Source organism: Gallus gallus, chromosome 4 (genome assembly GCF_016699485.2).
Source record: "Gallus gallus isolate bGalGal1 chromosome 4, bGalGal1.mat.broiler.GRCg7b, whole genome shotgun sequence".
Classification (NCBI taxonomy): Eukaryota; Metazoa; Chordata; class Aves; order Galliformes; family Phasianidae; genus Gallus; species Gallus gallus.
In genome coordinates, this window is record NC_052535.1 from 76,463,054 (window position 1) to 76,487,885 (window position 24,832).

The 24,832-nt window shown below is 42.5% G+C and overlaps 1 long non-coding RNA gene across 2 annotated transcripts in view; it reads left to right on the top strand.

The window, feature by feature from the left end:
- Positions 1-673: 673 nt before the first annotated feature.
- Positions 674-24,832, top strand: part of LOC107053294 — a 45,031-nt gene continuing 20,872 nt past the window's right edge. For both annotated transcript variants that reach the window (XR_005859184.2, XR_006939078.1), the window contains exon 1: positions 674-860. This is a non-coding gene — a long non-coding RNA (uncharacterized LOC107053294). The remainder of the gene's footprint in view (positions 861-24,832) is intronic.

Sequence of the window (24,832 nt, forward strand, 5' to 3'; positions counted from 1 at the left end):
GGCTGGGTGAGTAGGCAGAAGTTTACTTCCAAAAAAAGCAGCTTTAAGGACACTTGGAGTTTATGCAGGGCCCAGAGCTGATGGATGGCTGTGGGAAGAGGAGCAGAACAACAATGTGTGCTTTACAGAGAGCCAGGAACTCCTGGATTTTAATCTGAGGGCTAACACTAACACTTGCCTGGGTCTGGGCAAGGTGAAATCTGCGTCAGAAAACCACAGGGAAATTTTGCCTTCATTTTATCAAGGCCAGAATGTCACTCTTCATGAAAAAAGAATAGCATTGACTGGCATGGGGAGAATAGTCTGGAAGTAAATGAGTTACCTTTCACACTGATTCAGCAGTAAGTTGCTTTTGTTGCTACAAACCACTTTCTACAACCCCTTGTATATAAATTTAATATTAAGTTTCAATTTAAAAAGAGGAAACCAACAAAACTCCCCAGCTGATACAAACACCAGTTAAAGGCTCCACACAGCCATAGGTAGCAGTGTCTTCTGGCCCCATTCCATTCCAGTGCCCCTCCCATAGCTGATGAGATGTTAGCTTGCCTGAAATGCCTTCAGTCTCTCATAATCAAAAAGTAAATATTTAATATGTGCTACCCTGCACTTAGTGTTGTTGGAGATGCAGTTGAGGCGTTATGTTATAAATGCAAGTTTAAGACTTTTGCTTAATTGAGGAGCAGAGATCCAGAGGAGTGTGAAGGCTGGGGAAGGGGTAAAGGTGCAGTTAATTCTCTAACGGATGCTGGCTGGGATTCTGGGTTACTCTGCACACAGGGCAGTTCTCCATTTGTGGTGGTGAAGGAGCTGCTGATCACAGCCAAGGCTAAAAGGGACCAGGAGTGCCTTGTCACAGGGTAAGAGCTTTTGTTGTGGTTCTCGTTCATTCATATTATTGGAGAATGAAACAGTTCCCCTTAAATTCAGGAAGGAATGCTAGTTTTAAACCTACACGTGTGAAAGACTTCGTTTCCTTACATTAGGAAGTGTCAGGATATATTTTTTTTCCACACAGGCAGGTTGCTCCTGGAAAGGCAGGGGGTTAATTAGGTGAGTAAGATGTCTCATAATATGTGAGAATTAAAAGGTTTCTGTTTGCATGGGACGGTGAAAACTTTTTGGGTGGGTTTTATTTTACATGGCGTTGTGTCTTTTAAGTTTTACTTCAGCTTTTTTGTTTGCCTGTGCCCTAGAGTGAGAAACACACAGTGTGAGTTTGCTTACAATAGAGCCGGCCTGAAACAACAAAGCCTTGCAGCCAGAAGTCATAAAAGAAAGTCCCTGTGATTACCAGGGAGCTGTCTGCCTTTTGGGATGAGCCATGCTGCTCTCCTGCATATTCCACAGAGCAATGAGCACTGTGCTACAGGTGAAGTTTATTGCGGAACTGTAATCACAATGGTTTGGGCAAGATACATTTCACAAACTAAATAAAGTTTCAGAAAATCACAAGGCGGATTATTGTTGAAATGTGCTACTATGAGACACTTGAGAATCCTGGAAAGAATCATTTCTGAACTTAGTTATTAATTTTGAAATGAATGAAACAATTTTTAAATGATTTGGTTTTCATATAGTTTATGTTAGGTTTTGTGTTAAACGCCATCATGAATAATCAGGAAAGGGCAAATTAATAGCAAAGTGAAACTTTTCCAGATCATACTCAGATGTTTAGGATCGAGATAACCAGGACCAGAATAGCCTGAGTTACAAGTGGATAATAACGAGCTTTGTTTTGCTTATTACCATTCAGACAAAAAATCTTGAAGACAATATAGATAATTTTCAGAAAAAAATAGAATCATAGAATCATTAAGGTTGGAAAAGACCACTAAAGATCATCCAGTCCAACCATCAACCGACACCCACCATGTCCACTAAACCATGTCCAGATGTACTACATCTACACTTTTCTTAAATACCTCTAGGGACAGTGGGTCCACCACCTCCCTGCGCAGCCTGTGCCAATGCATCACCACTCTTTCAGAGAAGGAATTCCTAATATCCAATCTGAACCCCTCTCTGATACAACTTTAGGCCATTACCTCTTGTCCCATCACTGTTATCCAGGAGAGAGACACCCATCTTGTCACAGCCTCCTTTCAGGAAGTCATAGGGAGTGATAAGATCTCCCCTGTCCCTCATCTTCTCCAAACTAAACCAACTCAGTTCCCTCAGCCACTCACCATAAGACCTGTGCTCCAGACCCTTCACCACTTCAGTACCCTTCTCTGAACATGCTCCAGGTCCTCAGTGTCTTCCTTGTAATGAGAAGCCCAAAACTGAGCACAGTACTAGAGGGCTGAATATGTGTACCCACTCCATAGAGGGGAAGGGGTTCTGGTTGTTCCAGTTCAAGAAATGATAGAGTGGAAGTGGGAAAAGGTAAAAAACTAATAGCTACGAGACAACCACAGCAGATTACCATCCTTTAGCTTGGAAAAGATAAAGTATCATGAATGGAATATTGCAAATGTTTATGAGATTTTAGAGGTATAAGAGAGAAAATTATGCAGATTGTCTGCAGTTTTCTTAGTCCAACAGATTCAGAGCCACCCACAAAAATTATTTAATAAGAGTGAAATGTACATAAACACTAGGAAATTCTGTTTCATGCACCATATAATTATGTAGAATTCATTGTTAACAAATGATGTGGAGATAAAGGATATAAATGGTCGCCAAGATATTAAACGGAAAAGGGAAGCTTAGACTTTCTGCAGCAAACAAATATAGACCACTGCCAAAGTGTGAAAGCCTCCATGTCACAGAGGGCTGGATCTGCATCAGGGGAGGGATGTCCCTGATCTCCTTGTTCCATGCGTTAAGTCCATGAGCATCAACAGCATCTGCGACAGCAGCAGCTGACTGGTATGGCTGAGATCTCATTCCTGCTCACTCACTGTGGATCCTTCTACTTTCATATCCTGTGCCCGTATTTTCAGCCTGGAATGTAAGAGTTTCTTACTGAGATTATAAAAGCAGAGTAGGATGACTTGGAATTTCCAGAGAGACTGGCAATCCTAATTTTGTGTCATTTTAACAGTTGTTACATGAATCAGATTTATACTGGGTAGCAAGCCAGGATGTATTATGAAAAAATTTATGACTTAGGGTGGAATATTGTCTTTAGAAGAGAGTATTTTCTCTCTGAAGCCAGGCAAAACTATAGAATGCTTCTGGCCCTATATGGTATTACTGCCTATGAGTATGAGCTGCAGATGGTGATGGTGCACTTGGCTGTGGGTCTAGCTATCAAGACGTAAGTGATTAGCAGATTTTGATAATACAGTCAGCTTTGAAGGAGTCTTAAAAAACTTAGGACTGTCCCCCAAACTTTTCCTGTGCAGTGTCTATGGATGAATTCCAGCAGAGTCCTGTGGACAGCCTGAGCATACTTCAGCTGTCAGGTTTGCCCTCAGGCCAGAGCCTTGCTGGGCCTACACCTTCTATCCAACACCAGAGAGCAGAGCCATTGCATATGCAGGTGCACTGATTTGCATTAGAAATTACCCCTGGCTTTTCCAACAGTTTAACTAGGTCAGTTAGGGGTGTGATTGTTTACTCAAATAATTACCCTCAAGAACTTGGAGAGTAATAATACCTTTGTACTGGTAAAATGGATTCCAAAGTAGATGGCTGATTGTGCTAAGAGTCCTCTGTGTGGAGACAGCCCAGCAATATATAACTAGAATTAGGTACCTTAATTTTTACCTCCAGTAGTAAATTCAGTTCTAAGTATGGATATTACGGCACAGTTGCTAGAGAAACTGAGGTATGTAAGACATCGTAAACTGATTTCTAATGTCATACTTGCAAGAAACCAGCAAAATCACGGGGTGAGCAGAGGAATGTTTTTTAGATCATTAACTTAAAAAACAACATAAAAAAAAAAAAAAAAACAGACATCCACACCCACTCTGTTATTTAGAAACCTGAATATCATCAGGAAGTGGTGAGTCATCACCATCAGGCCACTGCCCTTGCTCATTATGTTGTCTCCTGAGCGTAAAATTTAGCCTTTTCCTGGCCTTTAGACCAAGTGCTCTGGCCTCTGACCCCAGCCCATTGCTCACAGGGCTGAGTCGTGCCGCATGGGCATAGAGAGATGAGCTGTTGGGTTTGTTTGGGACAGCGGGGCTTAGAAAGGGCCCAAACAAGTTATCTGACAGGTTTAATAGCTTGTTGCCCTAAGTGCCAGAGAATCAGAGCTGCTGCCTCGAGAAGGTCATGAAAGTCATTTGTGTTTTAAAATGTCTTGTTAGCATACTTTGTGACATTACTATTAAAACAACTGGTTCAGCCTAATATAATACATCTAATTATATGACGTGAGCCTCATCTGATGACTTTTGACAATTATATCTGACAGGGCTATTTTAGATGAGAGGCTGTGTGTTGCAGCAATTTCAGGAGATGAATATAATGTAGTATATGTTTTCAAAAGTAAAATATCTACTATGTTATTTGCAGTGATTAAGTGCCTACCGATGCAGTTGTGAGGTAAGGAAGCAAGCCGTTCTGGTTTGTGAATTGTGCCTGTGCTGAGTCACCTCTGCTTTTTTTAAAAGGTTTATTATGAATGAAGGGCTGGGTCAATGCCAAATGCTTTGTTTCTGGCTGTTTCTTTTGTTCCCCTGCAAATTGTTCACGTCCCTGAAAACAAGAGTCTCAAAATGAAAACTTCCAGAGTGGCAGGAGGAGCATCTTAAATGCAAGGCTTCCAAACAGCTGCTGCAAGGAGAAGCCCTGTGGACCTCAGTAGAAGATGCTACCAAAAATAATGATATGACAGTCTTTTATATGACAAACCATTATCCCTTAAAATGAATGTAAAGGTCGACCATGGGAAAATAAAGAAAAACAAGCTATAAATATCTTTTGCTCCATAGAGAGATTTAACCTCATGTGAGAATATTTGGGCAGAGGATAAAAGAAAACATAGGCATCCTAAATTCCCACTAGAGGTGTCAGGGGGATAAGAAGTGGACCAAGACTAGAGAGGTGCTCTTGGTTCCTCTTGTGTCTCCTACTGCTGTTCAGAGCAAGGAAAGTTCCAAACTCACAGTCTAGACAGACAAGAGAAAGCATGGGAAAGACAGACAAATGTGCTTTTTCTAATGCTATTTAATGTAAACATGTACACAGATGCTTGGCCCTCAAAGGGCTGCCTTCAGCTATGGGCTACTGCAGCAATCTCCCGCATAGCAGTGCTCAGGTCAGATGTACCCAACACTGCAAACAGGCTTGGAGACTGCCCTGATCTCATGAGGAAGTGGGTGGATCCTTAAGTGCAGGACCTCAGGCTGGCAGCCGGTGTCTGGTACAGGATGCACATAGGCCTCCCAGGCCTACTGGAGGAAAGGGGATCCCAGCAGTCTTGGTTGCACCTGCAGGTTGCTGCAGTCACTCCCTGCTTGGGGTCCCCAAGTCTATCATACGTTACTTGCATTCAGGGCAGCAGCAAGCCTCTGAGCAAGGGGATGGCTGAGGGGTGCTGGGCCTGTTGGCAGCAGCCCCGATGAGGAGAAGAAGCTAGGACATTCACCTGACACTGCAGGACTCTCTGTGTCAGACAGTCCCCCAAGTTTTGCAAGCCCTTAACACATGCTGGGCCCTCCTTGGGATGGCGAGAGAAATGCTCTACATCCACTTCAGCGAGCAGGTCCTGCCCTGAAATCCTCCCAAAGTTCTCCCCACATGTACAGGAGCAGCAAGCCATATCCAGATTCTTTAACCACCAAGACTCACACATCCTTCTGAAGCACTTGTGATGTGAGAAACTTACATCCAAATCTCCTTCCTGCTGACTGGAACTCCAGTGTATGCTTGTCTCCCAGGAAAGCCTAATTACACCACTTCAGAATATTCTGGGACAGATGTTCTCCAAATCTCTCATTCAAGTTTTTCAACTTTGGCTAAATATTTACATTCCTAAGCTGCCCCTACCTGCAGCTGAGAGTGTAACCACTTAACCATGCAGTAACTTTCTCTTTCACTCTGCCCCAGTAGATAGCTAAATATTTTGAGAAAAGTGAAGCAGTTGTAACAGGAGAGACCAAGAGCCCTCTGTACACCAACTGGAATAGCTTTGTTGCTAGATTGCTGCTGAAAATTAGAAGCTGGGTGTTAAAAGCCTTCTGGCAAAAAAGAGCTCTTCCACTTCTCACATGAAGTCTTTAATCATTAGATTACAGGATTAAAGGCAGTGGGTGAGGAGGGAGCATCATGTTCTAGCAGTGTTTTGTGGGAAAGGCCTGTCTTAGTTGTTGTATGCCACAAGAACGTTCATGGTCAAGAGTACTGTTAGTAGGAGATAATTTCCTCTGACATGGCATAACCTACCTCTCTTAAGAGCTTAAACTCTGCATCTTTCCTTGACTCATCTGAGATAATTTAGGTGGCTCCCTAAATTCAGCATGCCTAGGAAGATGAGTGCTGACAGAGATATCCCTCCTGCCTGGGGTATGAGCTGGCTAGAAGAGCCAGCTGGGATCTAGCAGTGTGATATTAGTGCATTTCTGCACTTGAATCAATACATCCAGCTGAAAGGCAGGATGGCTTTGCTCAGGTACAGCACTATGCTAACACAGCTAAACAGCCTCTGTGCCACAACTGGCTTGCATCCAGCTAGCAAAGAGCACAGCCAGAGGAGTCCAGGTATGACTATACTCAACTGCTTAGGCCTAGTTACTAATTAGTACCAAGTTATCTGCTTGCTCTGAGACACTTAGTGCCAAAGTTAGGTGCTACAGCATTATACATTGTTCTTTGGATATTTGACTGCCAAATGACTTGCAGAGTCAAATCAGAGCTGAGCTGGTGTAAAACCTGCTTCATAACTTGCAGAATGTGCAATTCCTCTCTCATGGCTGTTGTGATCTATGGCCACCAGCAGTCCAGTTTGGCAGTGGGAAGCCTGGCACTCACCTGAACATTGAATAAGTATTCTGACACGTGAACTTGTATTACGACTTTTGTTCAAAGGTATCTGCTGTCTTTAAGTACGTTGTTTCCAGAAGCAAGTTTTCTGATTCATTCAGAGTTCATTAGATATCGGCTCTTGCAAGTTTAGCTCACTAACACCAACTCAAATGTTAGTTAGGTGTTCAGCTAGACTTGCACCAACATTCCTCAAGGAAGTTGTTGAAACTCTTTTCTTTAGCACTGGTGAAGAGTTATTCCTTGCTTGTTTATTGAATGCAATGGAAATTGAATTTCTGAAGGTAGACAACAGATCCTAGCAATCTTTGATTACTGAACTCCCTGTGCTTCACTTTTACCTTCCTTCAACCAGTATGTACAGCTGTGAAGTGTATGCTATTTTCAGGTTGAAGACATTAGAAGTATATTAAAGAACAATTAGAAACACCTAAAATTTTGTGTTAGTATTGTGCATTTTTGTCTGAGATACAAACACATATAACCATACTTGCCACATTTTCTAACTAGCGTGTGTGTGTGGTTTAAAAATGCAAGCAACCCCATCAAAGGGCCTCCAGCTTTTGATTCTCTGTGAAATGAATAATATTCAGCACATTTTTTGGAAACCGCATTTAAGTCAACTCTAAAAGTGGGACTGGACATTTAATATTCAGAGAATTTTAACAGCTTCAGCATGAATAGAAAAAATAGAGTTGCTTCTGGTATCCTGTTGTCTGCCAGCTTTGCAGCCCTTTGCAGATAATGAATGAACAGGTTTAGATACTTTGGTCTTGAACTGTAAGCTCTGTGGTGCTTAGTATATGCCACTTCAGTAAATCCTGGATTTTCACAGAGTACAGTGTTAAGTCCAGGCATCTTCATCAACAGCCAGAAGCACTCCTAATTTTGCTTATCTATGCCAGCACAACGTAGCCACTGTGAAAAGTCCAGCCCTGTCTGACGGGTGGAAAACTAGGAACAGGCAGTGAATGAGCAGCCTTCTCACATGCCTAGGTCTGAGAACACTGAAGGGGTCCTTCTGGCATATACTCAGAGAGTATGCTCAGTATCTTGAAATGGCATTCCTTTCTAAGCAATGAAAGTATTCTTCCTCTTTCTCTAATCTCTCACATTGTTCCCCTCAGTCTCCATGGGAAGCCTGCCACTGACAACATCTGCATCCACTGCATAGCCGTGTGCCTTCCAGGTACACCAACTGAGGCACCAATTGTATTCCAAATGAAACAGCACGTGACTGACCAGCTTCAGATCTGAATTTCCTATCTTTGGAGAGTTTGACTTGGCAGTCCTAGCAGTTCTGTTGTGCAATAACTTATAAATGTGCTGTAAGATTAAGGGGAGAATATTTGGACAGGGATGTGGATGTGTTTGTGTTCCTGAAAATAACAGCTCAAATGCTCTGTGAGGTAAGCAGGCAAGTACCCACTTTTTACAGGGGAGGAAGAGGGTGTGGGTTGGTAAAGTGACTGCAAGCCAATAGCTGGATTCTCAGCTCTGCTCAACTTTTATTTCTGGTACTTAAAGGCAACACAGGCAGTTCCACAGTCCTGAGCATGCCAGATATCCAAAAGCTTCTAAACCGCTGCCGCAGAGCAGAGATTTTGCTGCCATTAAGGGCAAGTCATATGTCCTTTCCTCTGCTCTTCCCCTGTAGAGGGAAGTGGGAATACCACTGCAGCAGCTGCTCCAGTCTGTGGTAGCAGAAGACCTCTTCTTTTGGTGGGAGTCCTCAACCGGGCCGTGAAAGTTTGATTAGCTGTTGGATCAGGGTGAAGGTCTGGCCCCAGAGCTATTGGGTCACAAGTCCGTGCTTTGATCATTAGAGTACTGAGTTATGCAAATGCTGGGAATAGGGAGTAGAAAGGTTTTTCTTTTTAATCTTTTTCTGTGTTAGCAGAAGGAAATGGAAAAGTGAAGTAATCTTTTCTCCTTTAATTGTGTGGTCCTGCTCTATTGAACTTGATGGCTATTCCCATATACTGCTCAATGGGAGCAGAATCAGCAATAACTGCTTCCCACTGGAGTATCACAGTGTGAGTGGATTTCCTTTCTGTGGGGATGTGTCTGTCTCTTGGACGGGATCTTGCAGGCTGATTGTGATACGGAAGAGAACAAAGAGAAGTAATGAGAAAATAATAACTTTTCTGCACACGTCAGGAAAAAGTGACAATGGATCGCTGGTGCCTGATGCAAATGGAGAGCCTTCAGCACCTGGTTTGTCCCCTGAGGCTGTGCAGAATATTTGGAGAGGCTTGTATCACAGAAGTTATAGCTGTGTGCAGGTCCAGGAGAAGCAGGGAAGTTTTTCTTCTCTGAGAAATTTGCTATTTCCAGCCAATAGGGCTCTCTAGTGTTGTTATACTGCTGTTGTAGAGTTTGTCTGTCCTAACAGGCAGAGATCATAGCTAAAAATATGCTTTCAGCTTTAGTTGGCACACAAAACCCTTCAGTCAAATGAATACAGGAATTCAGGGCCAGCTCTAGAGACAGATCTGAGAGACAGATCTCTAGAGACAGCTCTAGAGACTCTGGCCTGCTAGTTGAAGTCTCTGTGTTTCAGATCCTAATCTGCTTTTCCCTCTTTTGCTCCCAGCTAACAAACTTTTCTGCTCAGCAGAAACTGTACACTCCTCTCAAGTGGATGTATTAACTAATATAATTAGATTGAACTAATTCTGACTCAAGTTTAGTTTGGATTTTGCGTTTATTTTTGTCCAGTGGGTGAGAAAATCTACCTTTTCTCTTCTTATTTTTTTTTTGTTTCTGCCTATTCCAACTGGCCAAAGAAAAGCTGTTGCTTCTCCCTACAGACTTCACTCCTTGATAAACTGAGACTATCAATGCTACAATGAATAATAATAGTGTAATTCCTCATGGTAATCCAGGTTGAATTTTTCAACAAGTGCCAACTCTTTGCTTCTGAATTTTGAATGCTTACTTAATTTTTCTAGTTAAAACATACCTCTAAAGGGCACATAATGTACCAGTTTGTTTGTGTAGGGACGTCTCCTGAATGGTGTCCCAGGATGCCCTGCAGGAGACAAGGAAATACCCCAAAGCACAAGAGAGCTATACGGTAGAAGAAATCCAGGGCTAAGGAGTCAAGAGGAAGTATCTGGGCCTACCTTGGAGAGGAGATGTCTTCAAACCCCATGTCCAAGGGACCCTCTTGCTAAGTTTGCCCAAGTTTGATTTCCTCTGTACTGAAAGCTGAAGGAAGCTGGTAACTGACCCTGCACTGAGCTTATGATGGGGAGTCGGTACTTTTCACCTGTTAAGTTGGTGGAAAGCCCTAGAGGTCAGGTGAATCCAGGCAGGTGCTTTCTCAGTGCTAAAGGGCTAGGTCACCTTCTTTCATGCATATATAGATAATGGTTTTGAATGAAAAGCAACCTCTTCTCTCAGGTTAGTGCCAACAGTGTGCCTACCCACAAGGCCCTGGAGTTGTACATTAATTCCAATTAGTTCACCACTAAACGTGAACACATCTCCACAAACCTGAGGTATCTCCATCAAGAAGTTACCTATAGATCTGGAGCTGAAGAAGGAACCAGAGATCCCAGAGCCTGGCAGGTGCAGGTACGTGAAAGCTGCTTTGGGGAAGTGGTGAGCAAGTTCTAGTACACAATGGCTTTTGAGCTCCTCCAGGGAACACCTCCAAGCACAAGGGGAATCTAGCTTCTTTCCCTCAGTTACTCAAATCATCTGGATTTCGTGCACTGAAGTGCATGGAGCAATGGAGAGGTGTTGGAGAGAGGCAGAGGTGTGAGCTCTTCTTTCACTGCCTCTCTTCTAATCTCATCCCTCTTTGCTGGGGATTACATCCAAAAGACTGCCCTCATCCTTTGATCTTCCCTTGCAGTGAGCTTGTCTGGAGTAGAGGCCCCCACCTCTTTGGAGCTTCCAGCTGTATCTGTGAAGTGAGGCAGAGGTTAAGTACAAAAACAACAGCTTTATTTATTTATTTTCCTAGTGGTTTACACTATTTTTAAAAGACGAGGATCAATCTATGCTTCAAATAGTGTTTCTGTAATTTATGTATTTACGAGCGAGTACAGACAGTATGTAAAGTGCCCACTGTCTGCATTAGCTCTTCTTGTCTCTCATCTCATCTGCATCAGGAGGGTTTTGTTGCTGTGGTTTTCCTCCATTTTGTGGATAGTGCTGGTATTGAAGGCATGAGACTCCCTCTAATTAGAGGCAGCGATGTTTAGACAATTCAGATCATCATCATAAAACAGAAAAAGAATGAGGCTGAAAAGTAGACATTTTAGCCAGAAAGATCCATGTATTTAAAATCCTGAGGCTTGTTCCTGCTTATTAAAGCTCAGACATGATGCCTGAGGGACTAGTGATTTTTTTTCTTTTTTACATAGATGTAAAACGAAACTGTGGTTCCATTTAATGATAAAGGACATAAAACTACAACTCTGCGATGTGGCCAGATCGTTAGGGGAATATGTCTACTGACCACTAGAAACAGCTGGGCAGGCTTTGAGCAGATTAACCGGTACTTGGTGGCACGGCAGTGCTGTCGAACAACCAATTCCTCTTCACTCCTTCAGCCCTTAGGGTTGATTTGCACTCTCTCCTATTAATACCCAGCAGATGTTTAGGTGATTGCGGATGCCCAGTGCCTGACTGCAGCAGTGACCTTGTGCAGAGAGAAGCTGGTGCTGCTGTGGATTATGGCTCTGCGATGAGGATGAATGAGTTTGTGATCCAAATGGGAAAGGTATGTGTGTTCAGTGCACAGAACGTCCCCGACAAATAGTCGTAACCTTTAAGGGAAGCTGTGCAAATGATCCTTGTCAATACTACCATTAGATTATTGAGGGACAGTGACTACTCTAGGGCTATGAACTGCATTGCAGTCACTTAATAGAGCTCATTGATAGTAAACTGACTTGGTCATTTGCTTTTCATCAGCTCAATGGGCTGACTTTTGAGCCTCCTCTGTTCAAATAGCATGTGAGATCTCTCGTGTTAGTTTGCACCAGTTGGGTAAAACGTTGGACACCAGCACAAAGGGAATCAGGCTGGTAACAACTAGCCAGCTGCCTCTGAGTTCTAACACTGGCAAGAGCTTAACACTGTTATCCCTGTAAGTCTGCACTGTCTCAGGTACTTCTGCAGAAATAAGGTACTGACCTGTTTTTTTTTTCCTGTCCTGTTGATTGCACAGATCTGTACAAGTTTAAGGCTTTAGAGCTCATCCTTTGGCAGCTGCTGCTGCTGTGGAAGTGGCAAGGAGTAGGCTGTAAAGGTGAAACTGGTTGTGAGGGCAGTGGGTGATGGATAACCTCAGGTTCTCCTTTTCTTTGGGTCCTCCACATATGCTGAGCCAAAGGTTTCTAGGTGATTACTGTCTCCCGCTAATCCATGGTTAATATACCTGTGTAAAAGTACTAGATACAAGATGGTTAAACAAGCAAGCACCCTCCAAAGAAGCTGTTATCTTGAACAAAGTTGAGTTTAGAATAATATGGCAAGCACTCATTCATCATATCTCTAGAACTGGAGTAGGTGGAGACTTTTCCTGCTTTACAGAAGAGGTTGTGTGGCAAACTAGTTGTGTAGTTGTTTGGTGGGTCTGCTCCTCATCCCACCCATTGCACAGGGTAGCATGGCTGCTCAGCAGCAGCGTCAGCCTTGAGCTCCTTCATCCATACTGCAAGCTGCTTTGGTGGCCACCACGAACTCACTAGCTTTTGTCTCCACCTTTCTTTTATCTTCCAGAGGTGTTGTGAAGACAGATTCATGCTTAAAGTGAACATGAGTGCCATTAAAAACTCTCTGAGTATTATTATTGGTTGCAGCAATATTGTACTTGGTTGCAAGGAAATGGGATACAATTATCTCTCCAAAGAGTTTGCAGGCACATCTGTGGCTCCAGTTCTCCCACAGGGGATCTGATCTGTCAGGACCTTGATTTGGTTTGTGCAAGAATATTTTGTCAATGGGTGTAGAGTTCTCTTTGCAGGTGTTTGCTTTTCTCCCTGCTGTTGAGCCGAGAAACACTCTCATCACTGCTGCTTGAGTTGTACTGTCTCCCTGGCCAAAAGAAGCCTCCAGGTCCAGGAACTCTGAAATAAAACAGGTAGAGGTGCCATCTGCTGCAGCAGTGCCTCATCCCAGCTGCTCACCACCATCAGCCCAGGCCAGGGGATGCAAGGTGGTGTCAAGTCTGCAATGCACTGAGGTGGGACAACCCAAGTGCCTTTTTAAGGTTGATATCATTGCTCTGCTCTACTCACAGCTTATTTCACTCACAGAGGTGGCTTTACTTTGCTACCTTGCTCAGCTCTTTTTATGACTTGGAGAAACTACAACCATGTCCTAGGGTTGAGTGATGACTGCTAGAAAAAATGGGTGGAAAAAATGGTTTCATTGCAGTAATCTTGATTAAAAATATATATATATATGAAAATTATAACTTTTTACTGCACTTGTGAGCTTTTTCGAGCCTTTCAGAAAAGGATAGATGTCTCAGAAAGAGATATTTTATAAATAAATGCTTCATTCTGAAGCATCTATGAAAAGGTTTCCATAGTTTGGGAAATTTTTGGTATCTTTTTTTTCAGAGAAATCCAATTTCTCTGAAACACCAGCGAATTTTAGATTTATGTTGGAAAATATCATCAACCTTTTACTACATATTTATGAACCAAGGCCAAAAGTAAGGACTATCTCTTCTAACAGGATTTAGCAATGAGAAAATAGAACCTTCTCTTGAGAAGCACAAGTGTGCTCAGGCTTCCAGAGTGATATTTATCTTGTGGAAAGCTGGTGGTTTAGGCAAATACAGTTCTGAGACTTCACCCAGATATTGTCCTGATTTGCATAGCTGATTAGGAATGAGACATCATGATTACCAGCCCCCGAGCTTCTTGCACTGCAGCATAGTGCTGCTTCTGCAAATTCAGTGCCCAAAAGATCCAATCTGATCCTTCTTCCCTGGGAGTTGCTGTGGATCTGGGGGCTGCTGCTGGGGACTTTTTGGTTGGATTTTTTCCTGCCTAGAGAGTCAGGGGATTACAGCTCCTCGGGTTCTATTTGGAGGTGAGGCCTGGGGTGTTTGTCCCTTTGGCAGGGTCACACAGAAGAGGTATCAGTGCACTTCAGAGAAGCTAAGCTCCTGGCCCTGGGTAGCTGGAGTGCCATGTGTCACACGCCACCCATCTCCAGCCAGCAATCACCTCTCTACACCCTTTCTATTCCTTTTCCACTCTGTTCTGATAGTAAATCTGCTTGAGTGCAGAGATGCTATTGATTTCATCTCTCTTCTCACCTCAAAAATCTGGGTACTGTGGACTCACGTAGACATAAAAACTAAGGTGACTCATTTACTGAATCCCTAATGCAAGGTGTCAGATGAGGAGCAGTTGTTAGCCATTACACAGCACAGAGCAGAGATGTCATGCACAAGCTGTGAAACCCTTCCTAACAAGCCAGCTGACAGCTCTTGCTGCCCCCCACAATTTCTGCATCCAGGGTGAACTGCCGGCGTCCCACGCTAAGGTGACACAGGTGTGGATTCATTTCCAAAGCTGCCTAGTTCCTCTGGGCTCCTTACCTTTAATTATTATTATTTTTTTTCCATCCCACTAATGTCAGTACAGCAGCAGATTTAAATGCTGGTACTGCACTGATTAAAATTGTCTTCCTAAAATAACTTTGTCCTTTGGTATCAGTTTATGAGGTGCTTTTGTATCTTTTTAAATTGTTGGATTTTCAAAGGTAATTCTGAAGCAGAAATTGGCTAGTTTCAAAATGACTTTTCTCTGCCACGGTCAGGATGCACTGCCTGTCCTTGGAATGCTCATTTAAAAAGATAGGAACAGCCAGTGGTAAGACAGACCAATGCATTCATAAAGGGATTGCTGGAGATGTTGTCTAGTGTTTCCCATGTCTTTCCCCTTCTTCCCATGTATTAATAGCACGTCTAACGTTTTGGGCAAAATTTCTACAGACCAGTTGTGGTAAGGCTTCCATGGTGACCCTGCTAGAGATTAATGACTTCCTTTTTGCTGCTGATGAAAATCTGTTGGTGTCCTGAGAAGATAAACCAGCACTTTGCTGCTTGCCTTCACCCATCCATTGCTGCAATCCCTCATGTCTGCTGGTGCTCACCTGCTCCTGATCCCACTGCACCTGAGCAGCCACTCTGTACGCTGCCTCCCCACCAGATTCATCTCTTACCTCTGAACTCATTTCCTTTTTCTTTTGAGCTACAGTGCACTAAACAAACTCTATTCTCCAGGTAGCACCTAATACCAATTTTCATAATCTCCTCTTTAATATTCTGAAGGCTGCTGCGTAGTCCTTGACTAACAACTGTGAGTATTAAGAGCTGATTTCTGCAGAACTTAACAAAATCCTGCTTGCTCATCTCCACTTTTGACTTAGATTTCCTATTTGGGTGGCCTGTTTTAGATAGCTGATTCAGCTCCCTTCCCTCAGCATGGAGAGTTGGAAGGTGACACTTGTTCCTTTCAGCGATGACTTTGCAAAGGAACTGCTTTGGTTCCATGGTACCTTTCCATGTTCCTTTTCACTGAAATGGGCTTGTCGTGAAGCTTTGTCTGATGTCTGCATGACTACTAAACTGTGTTTCTCTTCGTAACATGTTAGATCTATTTCCATGCATCACTATCTTATTTACATGTCGTATAACCCTGAAAACAACGACTCCTACATCTTCTAGATCAGTGGTCCTCTGTCATTTTCCCCCAGTATGTAGCCATCCAACTTTTAACTGAAATGAGTAGAAAGAGTGGTATAATGCTGTGGATCAGCTGATAGCCACTTGACATGACTTTGCAGAAAATTAAGACTTTTGATTATGGTTTGGGAAAATTGGCACAAAGTGTTAAATAGACCTGCATGAACTCTTTGCACTTTTGGCAGCACCATCTTTTGTCTCTGGCACGGTCAGGAACTGCCATCTGCTCTGCCTGATGCTGATAACTGCCAAGTATCTTGGATGCTTACCTTCTGGAGAGACATCTTTGCATCCCAAGCCCAGAGTCTTTCGGGGAAAGAGGATAAGATCCCAAAACAAAACTCTCAGATTTTACAAAATCCCTGAGCTGGAAACTCATAGCAAAAATTGCAAATCCATGGCAATTTTACTCCATAACTTCTCCCCTTTCTTAGCAATTATATTTCCCTTCCTCTTACAATGGAAAAACATAAAAGAAAGGGAAGAAAGTTCTGAATAGCAAAAACTGTGGGGTTTTTTGTTTATTTATTTTGTTTCATTTGTTTGTTTATTTTGAAGGGGAGGTAGAGTACTGGAGAAAGTATGCAAAGTTTGCCAATATATTTACCATCATTTTTAAGAAATGCAAGTTTTCACTGAGAAATTTGTTACCCCCCCCCCCCCTTTTCTTTCTTTTTTTTTTTTAAGAAGTCCTACAGTGAGCTGCTTTTAGAAAATATTTTAGGTGTTTACAAGGGAAGAAAATTTACATATCTGCAACAAATGTGGCACAGAATCAGGACCATGTAGGTCTGGAAGCTCTTTTCAACTTAGAGGTCAAGGCTCACCTGTGTCTAAGCTGACCTAACAGCAGAAAACTCACCTTTTCCATGGGGAAAGGATTGTTTGTAAGAGATCTTACAGAGGGCAGGAGGTACTCCTGGTTCCCATTTTCACTTCAAATGGCATAAAGCTGTAAAATATGCAATAACTGTCTGAAGAAAATGCCAAGAATTGTCAATGAGAGGAAATACTGATATCTTCCCAGCTAAGGATACTTACAAGTACGCATCTCCTGCATGAAGGCTCTTCTAGGTGGGGTTAATGGATTTGCATGACCTGCAGACCCACTGGCACAAGTACTGGTGATAATTTGCGTATGAATTGTGAGTATTGGGTACTGACTTGTTCTATGGACAGATTTTACATCCATATGAACTATAATAGGCAGATTTAGTGCAGTTTGGCCAAGTGCTCAGCTACTTCGACTGTGAGTGAGCTTCTGAGAGGCACCTGTATTCGTCTTTGTATTCATCCTTATGTCCTTCATCCTCTTCAAAAATCTGATCTTGATGCATACATTGCAACCTGATGGGCAAATTACAGAAGCCTTCTTCTTGGAGCCTCCTGCTTCAGAGCAGGATAAGAGGGGGGAAAGGACAGGTGACAGTACTGCTGGGCTCTGCTGGGATAAAGAAGACCATGTCGTAAATGTTAGTGAGGCTTCCATATCTTTGTGGGTATTACCTTCAAACATACGTCAGAGGTGATACTGAGACTGGTGGCTCTCTTTTTTCAGAGTAGGAGAAGACCTGCTTTGATGGTTGGACTACATGATCTTAAACATCTTTTCCAACCTTAATGATACGATGGTTCCATGATTCCATGATTCTATGACCTATTCTAAGCATTTCTCAGGCCACTAAAATGAATTACTTTTATGGCTGCTCCTGCAGGTCAGTCTAGTAGAGTTCCACCAAAGGTCCATCCCACCACAAATATTGCTGGAGGATTACAGGCAAAATTATCCACGCTGATAACAAAATATTGAGCATGTTGTAGGGGCACAAAATTTGCCCTTGAGGTGGTGAAACATTTCTGAGGTAGGCTTGGAGTGAACAAACAAGCCATGAGTCCCCAAGGTATAAGGAAGGATGAGACCTCAGCATTGCCTTTAGTGCAAAAAGCTGTTATATCAATACAGTTATTGTAGTTATTTGGGAAAAGCTCTTGTCTACAGTGTACCAATCCTCCGATATTTTTGCACTCACTTCATAGTAAGGTGAAGCTCCCAGTATTGGAAACATCATTATTGCTACGACAACTATTACTATTATGATTATTGATGTAATTGAGCTCTAAAATGATCGTATCATCCTTAGAATGCACAGACAGAATGGATTGTCTCCTAATTTTGACATATGATGGAACCTTCTTTTCATTGTTTCTTTTCATTGTTTTGCCTTTGAAAAAGATGCGGTGAAATTAAATGCAAGAACCTCATAGCACAGCGTTAAGGAAAAAAAATTAATTGAGCAAAAGTCAGCAAATGCAGAATTATGGTTCCCCCAGCAACTGTAATGAAGGCAGAGAACACATACACACACTGGTGTTCGAGTTAATGCTGCACACTGCCTGGAATACAAATCCAAACTGTGTTCAAGGGGCTGAGTGATGATTACTGCGAGAACCATAACTTTGCATTTCTTGACTTTTTGCAATTAAAATCTCAACCTGGATGATGCATTAGCATAGGCTTTGCATTTAATTTGCTATTTTCTTTAGAATGTATGTGTGTGTTGATTATGCTGGAACATTTCTTACCTTTTCATCTCATTTATTCTTTTGTAAGAGAAAAATCAGGGGAAAAACCATTTACCACATCAGCTCCCTCACTGGCGGGGGGGAAGAAGGAGAGGAGAAAAGAACAAAAACCTCAGTGCAAGCAGTGCAATTAATTGTATTTTTAGCTCTAAGAAGCATTTACAGATGAATGTAAATTCATCTCACTGCTTTTCTGTTAGTATTTGTATAGAGACTGGCCAATCTGTACAGAGTGGTCTCTTTCAGACTTTTAACCCATACAGAATTGAGACAAACATCATTTCCACGGCCTTGGTGAGCCAGAAGCAGGTTTGAGAAGACCTTTGGTGGCCCCTAGCTCATAGATTTTTTAGCCAGCAGCCATTAAAATTCAAGGCTCAATTTTGTGAATGCTTGAACGTGTGCTTTCACTGTATGATCTGACCAGAGTCTTTGCTATAACCCCTTACTTAGTCACAGAGGAATTTAATGGTCATAAGGATGCTTCCACCCTGGTTAGCTGATGTATGGCTGAAATCAGACTGCATTCCACAAGTGATTGCGAGATTTCAGTGTTTTCCTCTCCTGCCATCTGTACAGAAGGAAAGCACATTCTCTCACATGCACCTGGGACATGGAGGTGGTGGCACCTTGGGAGAAGAGGCAGCCTTGTGTGCAGAGCCCAGGGACCAGCCCTTGGGCCTGTCCTCCACATTATCCTTATGGAGAAACTCAATGTCTTCTACACCATGCTGCCCAGGAGCAGTCACTTGTGCTGGGTGGCTGAAGGACTTTGGACCTAACGACAGATCAGCAAGAAGGAAAGGATGCAGAATAGCCAGCTCTGTCATGATGTGATTTTTATTTTTTCTTCTATTTATTGTTAGTATGGTGATACTTACATAATTTAGTTCAACCTTTGCTTTTGTTCTTCTGCTCTTTAACCTTTCCTAGTGTTTTTTGTTTGGTTGGTTGGTTGGTTGGTTTTTTTTTTTTTTTTTTGGCTTTTCATTCAACCATTCCATGGTTGTGAGTTCTTCCAATAATTAACTCTATTCCCTTTGTTCTGGGCCTTGTGCTTTTATATTCTGCTCCCCATAGAGCCATCAAATTTCCTTTAACCTAAAGGCCCTCTGCCACTGAGGGTAAATCAGCCTTGTCTAAGCTCATTCACTTGAGCCCACCAAAGAGAGATTCTGTCCATCCTCATATGAGCTCATGTCCATGTAAAGATGTCAGGCATCAAAGTTCAAAGAGAAAATAGCTTGGCACACGTTTTCCAGATGCTGTCAGACTGTTGCTTAGGCTCTGAAGGAATTAAATTATGTGAGTACTCATGCTGCTGTCAGAGACTTGATGCCTTCCAAGAACAGACACTATTATCTTTAAACGTATCTACTGTGCCTGAAAATGCTAGCACAAATTTTTACTTTGTTGATCTATGTATTAAAAACACAGCAAAATATGAAAGCTTGAAAGAATATGAAGCTGAAAGAACAGTTAATTAATGATATTTTTGAGGTGGATATGTACCAAAGTGGGTGAAACCAACCTATTTCTATTAGAAGTTGAAGAATTCTATAAAAACAAGGTGACCTCGAGCAATATGGATTAAACACTAAATAGAATGGCTTCTGTAAAGGCAATGTTTACTCTTATAGGATGCTTTTATAGGTAAAATTTTTACTTTTTATTTTGACCTTGTAGATTTTGTAAAGCTTCACATGTCATTCCTAGGACAAATAGCAGATAGACCAAATTCATTTTGTTAAAACCTTTACTACATCCCATTGGCAAACTGCATTTTGTCAAAGTCTTTTGTTCATAATGTTCACAAACAACATTTCATCACATTTTTTGTCAACAGAATGTAATTTTATTCCAATCATTCTGTCAACAAAGAGAAATACCATAAAATCACTTTGCTCACAAACATAAATTATATGTTGATTTTGTTTGGGGAAGAAATGGAAGTATCAAAACCTTTTCTGAGGAGACGATGAAGACAGATCACATTCATTCTGTGGACAAAATATTAATATTGCACGCAGCATCTGGTAGTTTCTAGGCTAGTTGGAGGGCAGAGCATGCATGAAATTTACGGTCAAGCAAAGGAAGAGCCCATGAATGTGCTCCTTCTGGCCATAGTTTGGGGCACTGGGAAAGAATATTTTTTACTGAAGTCAGTGAGCTTTGGATCAGGTCTTTAAAGTGCCAGATGCAACATAAGGCATTACTCACATGGAAAGCAAGGAACTCACTTTCAATTCCTTTTCCTCCATTGGCTTTTTAGACCTATGTTTGTCTTGTTGTAAGGGGAGAGCCAGGCTCAAGGCTTATTTCAGGTCCCAGTGGCTGGGATGCCCATTGTGGGCGCAGGCATGCTACAGACCTGTGAGAGAACCTATACCTTTGTGGAGAGTCAACTGGAATGACAGAGGGGTTGGTAGGGTATCTCACAAGGCATGAGGCAATAAACTGAATCCCCAGCCTCCTCTTTCACTTACTATGTGATGTTCTGATACGTTTTCTTTATTATTATTATTGAAAATAATTGCTTTCTTGCACAGCATATGTAATACATTAATTTCAAGATACATCCTTTTAAAGTGGCTATTTTCAGTTCAGGGCCATTGCTCAAGAGCCTGAATACTCTAGCATGATACAAGAAAAAGATCTGTGCATTTCAGAGTAATTGCCAGTTGCTTTCCATTTTTGCCATTACAGTACATGAACAGCCTCTCCCTTTGTCTTTGTCTTTCAACCCAGTAGCTTAAACATAGCAAAATAGGCATATCAAATAATTGTTGGATTCTGAGTGCTTGGCTCACATCTATGTGTGCTGCTTGATTACTAGTTAAAAGCATCTGTACAGAATATAGATTTTGTTCAGATGCATTTGGCGAATATACATTCTTTTTTAAGCTTTTACCTTTTCAAGAATATAGCCAGCCAATCAGGAAAGGAAAATAATACTGCAGCATTGACTCCTCACACCACAAATGACCAACAGAAATTAGCCAGTATAGACAAAGGACAGGAAAAGAGGTCATCCTCTAAACATGATTTATCAATTATTTTTGGACCGTTATAAGAAACCATTGTTTTTCCTCTATGAAACTGTTAGCAAACTGAGGACAAGGCTCAAGTCCTGGGCAGGACTGGGGTTTGGAATCCTTAAGTTCATTCACCAGCTCTGCCACTGACCTGCTGGCTAACTTTGGAGAAATTGCTTCATCTTTCTATTCATGAATATTTCATCTGTAAAAAAGAGGTAACGGTTCGTTATATTTCTGTAGCTATTAACACCGGTGTGAGAAATGCTGCAGGGAAACTTGGTTTTGGGTCAAACAAGTGACCCTCCCTTTGCCTGCCTTTCATGCTGTAGCATGTTCCCTTCCTTCCTTGCACACAAGGGCCACAGCTCAAGGTTTGTGGGTCTTTCTCCAGATGTTCTCAGGAATGGTGTCTCTCCTTTTGCATGTGACCAGGAGCAAGCTGATGCTCCTGCTGCTCTTGCCTTGACTGCTGCAGACCACTGTATATCTAGCCTTTTTGTTTTCTCAGTTTATCCCCTGAGGTGATCCAAAGCGCAGCTGCCAAAATCTTGCCTGTGTTCCCCCCGTGACTCAGCTCTGACTCAGATTCATATCTGAACATCACTTTCCATCCTCCTGACATGCTGTTTTCTGATCTCTGTCTCTCCTTGGCTCAACTTATCAGCAGTGCCAAGTGTTCTGCCAGCATGGCTTATCACTTGCCTTATTACCACTTTCTGCTCCCTTAGACTCCTCCTCTTTTCCCAAGCTGTGCATCTCCTTTCCCAGCCACTTCCAGCCCCCTTGCCTGTTATGCCGGACTCATTGCCTTTATGCTCCACTTTTTCCTCAGATCTGCCTCCCTCAGGTATATTTTCAGCCTATGACTATATCCGTGCCTCAATGTTGAAAATGTTGCATAATGACAACAATAATAAACTAGCAATTCTGCTTTTGGAGCCACGCTGATTTTCATGGAGCCTCTGTAACCCTATTGTTTCTGTAGTTGGCATAAAGTAATACATTGTAGAAGGGAATAAAACCATCCTTTCCTTGTAGCTCTGCATGCAGCATTTTGCACTAGGACATTTTGTACTTCATTGTAACATCCTGTGACTTCTGCAACTTTGAATGCATAACCACAAATGTTGGCTCAGTTATGTTTAATAGACTTTCTGTGTATAGGCTGAAAGAGAACAGGGGAAAAGATGATTTCTGAATGCTCAGCAGCACTGTAAAAGAAACTTGTTGAGACACACCAGGGAGTTTCACAACTTCCCAGTGTTCTTGAAACAGCAGGTGCAGACTGTTAGGATCTTGCTTGTAAAAGAAAATTTTCAGAGGAAGGGAAAACAACTCTTGGCATCTTGTATTTGGGTATTGACACAAAGTTTAAAGCCAACAACAAGTGTTACAAGGACTAAAATTCAAGAATGCAAACTCACAGTTCATTTTTAAAGCTTCCAGTAAGATTATTTTTCTTCCACTTTTAAGTATATTTCTAATGCAGTTTTTGCCCAGATAAAAACCTGGCCCAGAAGAATAGGTTCATAGAACCACAGAATCATTAAGGTTGGAAAAGACCTCTAAGATCATCCAGTCCAACTGTTCACCTACCACTAATACTGCCCACTAAACCATACCCATATGTACTACATCTACCCTTTCCTCAAACACCTCCCGAGACAGTGGGTCTGCCATCTCCCTGTTGTGGCCTGTGGCCTCACCTCCCTGGTGAGGCCTGTTCCAGTGCCTCACCACTCTTTCTGAGAAGAAATTCTTAATATCCAACCTGAACCTCTCCTGGCACAACTTAAGGCCATTGCTTCTCATTTTATCACTGTTACCTGGGGGAAGAGGCCTACCCCTATCTTGCTACAACCTCCTTTCAGGCAGTTATAGACAGCAATATGGTCTTCCCTGAGCCTCGTCTTCTCCAGACTAAACAATCTCAGTTCCCTCAGCCACTCCTCATAAGGCTTGTGATCCAGATCCTTCACCAGCTTTATTGCCCTATTGTTGTTGTGTCAGTTCATCTGCTTTTATCACTGAGAATGATGCTTTGGAGTAAGTACAAGTATACATTCAGTCTTAAGCATTGATATAATATATTATCTCTTTTCAGAAGTCAACTGGAAGTCAGAGAAGAGATAAATTAATAATTGCAAATGCTGCATAATTGCAGATAAATTCCAGTAGGCTTGCATTAATTGAAAACCCAAACCCTCATGAGATCAATGAGGATTTACCATTGACCTCAGCCAGGAGGTAAGTTCATACGCACTTTGGAGGCAAGCCTGGTTGCCCAGATTGCTATTGGCTGCATCTCCTTGCCTTGCAACAAAAGGACACTCAGATCTTACATCCCTTGGTCCTCTGGAGCTGTCTTTTCCACATTTTCTGTTCCCCTGTGCAGAAATGCCAAACCCTGTTCAGCATTTAACCCCTCTTTTCACAACTGCTCCTGTTCCTAGAAGTTCACCTTAGCCCTAGTGTACTCAGCCAGGTTGCTATGAAGTGGCTGGAGGATGTGAAAAGGGTACCTGTTAGCCACCACAGAGCTCTGACGTTCTGCCTGTCTGCTGGCATCCTGCGGAGTCAGAGGTGATGAGGACTGTGTGTTCAGAATCACAGATTCATTAAGCACTTAGCCAACAGCTTATAAAAATCCAAGAATGGGAAATGGCAGCCATAGTTCAGCACCTCTTTGAAGCTCTGTCAAAGGGATGGGAGGAATTGCCCAGGTGCTCACAGCTGCCATGGTGGCAACGTCCTTAGGATGAGTAACAGGAGTCAGAGAGTTACACTGCGTTAGAGGACGGTGGTAGAGGACATCCCTGGTGGTGCAGGACTTCCCTGGTGGTGGAGGACATACATAGAATCATAGAATCATAGCATCACTCAGGTTGGAAAGGACCTTAAAGATCATTGAGTCCAACCACAACCTAACCATACCAGCCTAACTCTAACAACCCTCCTCGAAATCATGTCCCTGAACACCACATCCAAATGGTTTTTAAACACATCCAGGGATGGTGACTCAACCAACAACCTGGGGAGCCTATTCCAGTGCTTAACAACCCTTTCTGTAAAGAAGTTTTTCCTTATTCCCAACCTAAACTTACCCTGGTACAACTTAAGTCCATTTCACCTCACCCTATCACCTGTCACCAGTGAGAAGAGACCAACCCCACTCTCACTGCAAGCACCTTTCAGATATTGGAAGAGAGAAATTCCTGATGGTGGAGGACATCTCTGGCAGAGGAAATGGCCCTCAGAAGTGACTGCAGGCAAGGGCACTGAAGCAGGCTGTGCAGCAGGTCTTGCAACTGTGTCACCCATTTTAGGGCCATAAGTTGAGGATCTCTTTGAAGCTGGAGGAAATGTGACCGCAGGTGACATCTCTGAGCAGAATGGCAGCAGGTGCCAAAATCAGGGAAGTGCGTCTGTGCTTTTGGTGTCTTTCTGGAGGAAATTAGAGAGAAGGCAGGAGGGATTCTGTGGTTATGACCAAGCAAATAATTACTGTGATGCCACTCTGTATGACAAGCTGGCTTTT